The 3,957-nt window shown below is 36.0% G+C and overlaps 1 long non-coding RNA gene across 1 annotated transcript; it reads right to left on the bottom strand.

Annotated features, from left to right (window-relative positions):
- Positions 1-681: 681 nt before the first annotated feature.
- LOC114723258 (uncharacterized) lies at positions 682-2,587 on the bottom strand. Its single transcript, XR_003738219.1, has 4 exons — positions 2,361-2,587; positions 1,934-1,984; positions 1,196-1,426; positions 682-739 (listed from the first exon to the last, which is right to left on the bottom strand). It is a non-coding gene; the product is annotated as an uncharacterized LOC114723258 (long non-coding RNA).
- Positions 2,588-3,957: the final 1,370 nt, after the last annotated feature.

Genomic DNA, 3,957 nt, shown 5'->3' with positions numbered 1-3,957 from the left:
AACTAAAGTTAACATGATGGATCCTATATGTGCAAGGTGTGAATTTTTTTTTTTTTTTTAATGTCCTCACAGTATGACAATTGTTCCAAGGAAAATGTGCTTTAAATATGTTCAGTTTATTCTCTCTCTCTTTTTTTTTCGGTGAAAAGTTTATCTTTTTATTATGCTCATTGTTACCCTGTTTTCTAATTTAGAGATCTTTGCTATCTCTTTTAACTTTATCATAATCTGTGCCTTCTCTGTAGAAACCGTTTTTGGATCACTTCAATTTTTAACTCCATCATAATCTATGCAGCCTGTAATACGTGATCAAAATACAGTATTTCTTTGCTTAAAATACATAATATACCATATTATGCCTCCAACATATCATAGCCAGCAAGAATTTAACTTTCATTCAATTATCTATTCTGTATAGGAATCCATATCATAATATTAACCCATAAGATAAATTCATCAGCTGGTGAGGATTCTTGCAAAACCATAGTGCCAGATGATATATTCATATTTTACTTGCATGGAAAGATGTTATTTATTCTACAAACCTGTGCTTCCTTCATCAACTTTAACCTCTTCAAGCTGCGGTGGCTGTTCTGATTTTTCTGGAATAACAATTTTATCTTTTTTCTTCGTGAAAAGGATGAAGCACCAAATGAAAGTCCCCAGCGTGAATTTTTGCTTTTTGATCCATCCTGTCCACGCTCATCTCGTGGGATTTCACTGGGGAGATTTGGCGAATCTGGCAATTTGATATTATATTCAGGATTACTAAGATAGGGATCATATGAAAAATAGTCCATGGTTGATGCAAGATTTGTGACTATTTTGGAATGGGATGTAATTTTGGGAACAATAGAGTAGAAAGAAATAACTAGCAACGAGACAAGTACTTGAAAAACAATAAAGACTTTACTAGTTCCCCTACGTATAGAGGATGATTTCCTAGGTTTTATTATTCTTGCATACTCTCATGTTGAAGAAAAAATTCTTAAGTAACATAGTTCGCGAAAATCAAATGCCCATGAATTAGTCTTCAATATCTAACATGTAGGTCCCACCCACATGTGAAGATTGAATTCTGTTCATTGCATGCACATTCATTATATAGTACTTAATGATGTCTTCGCATTAAATTCTGCTACTAGCTTCTGCATTTAACCAAAAACAAGTAAATAAGAAAAAAGACTGCCCTCACCGCTGGTTTTATGATCGTCTTCATTAGATGCTTGATCTGCTCCATCATGCTTGACTTGTTCAGGCTGCGAGATTATTTTTCCTGAATCAGCTGCAGTATTAACTTCATCCAGGGCTTGACCTGTAATTTGTCGTGTCTGAGGGGCCTGAACTGGAATTTTTTCTGTAACTTCAGCTCTTTGATCACTCAGTTTTCCGTTTCCCTTTGAGTGACCTGTTGGCTGTTGCACACCTACATTGATTTCAATGGCAAAGGTAGAGGATAAGCATTTGTGAGATGCAATAAGCAGTAGATACTGTTAAAAGATCATCATACAGAAGGAGACCATCCTTTAATCTCAACTCAAATGATATGCCAGAATTAATGAATTGAAGGATGGGTGACCTCATCACTGGACCAATTTATTTAATATTTAAGGCTGCAGAGCAAAATAAGCGATGGGACATGACTTGTCCTTCACAATCCAAATCCAAATGAGAGTTCACTCTGATCCTTTGGTGAAGATAGCATTGGTGGGAACTTGGTAAATATCTTGCTATCAATTATTAAACTTCAGTTCCAGTAATCAAATTATGTTCCATGTTTGTAACATGTATAAATGGTTGTGTTGCCTGATGCTAACATTCTAAAATCCATGGACACCCCATCAACACTGTTCAGATGTTGAGCTCATTCAAGAAATCAAATAAGTGCATGTAAATTGCCCAATGAGTTAAATAGATTCAGGAAATACTTCACCTTGAATAGGTGATACTTCGTCTTGTACCCACCGTGGGAAGAGCCAACTACCTGTTGAAAAATGCAGAAGAATTGTAACTTGAAGTTATATTGAATAGAGTGATGAGCAGCTGACTGTATTCAATCTTGGCTGCAAATAATCAGTTCCTTGATAGCCTAATGGGGCAGCAGATGTTAAAAAGGGCAGCCCAATGCAGAAGTGGTGTATGATGAGGGATAAATGTGCACAGCCGTATCTCCACAAGCGGAGAGACCGTTTTCAGAATCTGAATTTGTAACCTCCAGGTCACATGGCAGCAACCTTACTATTGCTTCGAGGCTTACCTTCTTATTTATGTGCACAGATGTAATCCTGTTAAAAATGAAAAGGTGCTATATATATGTGTGTGCAAGTATCTGAATTTTTTAAAGTGAAACTAGATTTTACCTATTGGAATGAGGAAGCTGAAGCATGATGAGCATCTGATTGGATCAGGTGGTGAAGGACGTTGTTCAGGAGCACTTATTTCTTGCTGGACTGTATCCAAAAGTAAAACCTTCTGGATACAAACCTTACAATTGGGACAATAGAATCCCTGTGTGGGTGTCTTCTGATATAGACTTTCCAAATATAGTTCCTTCCTTAGCCGCAAATTCTCTGTTATTATGCCAACTCTCTCACTTTCAGTTCTCACACTACTAAAGAAAGTAGAGTCCACAGAAATTACAGGATCTAAAGGATGGAGATTTGTCTTCTTCTTCTCGATCTCACCAGAATTCCCTTCCCTTTGAATGAACTCTTCTCCTTCATTTTTCTGTCCGGAAGATCCTTCTGTTTGATCAGCAGCTGAAACCATGCATTATATGAACTTTGTTAACTATATATTAGAAAAAGAGGAAATGTGGCTTTGGTGTCCTTGAGAAAAATTTCTCAACTATTTGGTTCATAAACGTCACAAATTCTCGATTTAATATGTGAAAGATGTCTATTGTAAGAAAAATCCATCAAAGATGCATGCTTCAGGTGTTCATTTCATCCTTGAGTATGAAAACAATATTCAGGTAACAGTTTTGGGGTCAAGCATGCTTAGAAGAACTACAAGAACAAGCAGGAGAAGCCTTGATAAGTGGGAAAACTGAAGCACACAGATCTTCATCATCACCATAATAAAGATCATATCAAACCAAATGTTGGAGATAAACTAATTGACTTTTTTCCTTGCGTGAAACAACTACTAAATCTGTTATTCCTGCAGGATCATAAAACAAGAACAAGCAGAAGAAGCACGGAGTCTGAAACTACAAAAACTTAAAGCTTAAGGAGGCAAATCTAGACTTACTAAAGCTTATATTCAGAATCACAACCATTAAATATTGAAGATCAAGTGTTTGAATGTTTGCTTTTGCCAAAGAAACTGCTAAATATGTTGAATGTAACGTACCTTGTACATCAAACTTCGAAGTAGTAATGGTGGTGCTTGTGACGTGCATGTGAGCCTGGCGTTTAACTAAACCCCCTTCTTCAACCTCTGGCTCTTCCTCCTCCTTCCATTGCTTCATTACGCCTTCCATTTCTTCACTCCTCAAACAAAAGAAAAAGTTCAGCACAGAAGTAATGCTTCAAAGTCAATTTATAAGGGGAATGCAATATAGTCCTTGTTACTCGGTCAGAATTTTGTTTTGAAAAAACAAAAAGAAAAGAGAATTTATTGTGTGAGTGGAAGGTACAAGTCTTGAACAAGTGTTAGAATCATAAATGTGAAGTGTGTAAAAGGTACAGAGCAGTAACTGTTAAAAATTCTCCTGGAAGACAAAGAAGAAGTGGGCCCACAGGATCCTGTGCAAGTGCAATTGATAAATTCAGAGAGTTTCATGTTAAATTTTTAAAATTGGCTATGGATTCTTTTTCATGTATTTACATTATTAGATGGTTAATTACAGGGAAATGACTATTTGAGGGTTAAGGATGAAAAAAAAATTTATTTTTTGGCATCGAAAATTATGTCTTCTGATTTTATTTCTTATGCTTGGTCAATTTTTGAGAA

Source organism: Neltuma alba, unplaced genomic scaffold, assembly GCF_004799145.2.
Source record: "Neltuma alba isolate B1F8T4 unplaced genomic scaffold, ASM479914v2 tig00012128_pilon, whole genome shotgun sequence".
NCBI classification, from domain to species: domain Eukaryota; kingdom Viridiplantae; phylum Streptophyta; class Magnoliopsida; order Fabales; family Fabaceae; genus Neltuma; species Neltuma alba.
Note: the sequence above shows the minus strand (reverse complement) of the source record. Positions and strands in the feature narration are given on the sequence as shown.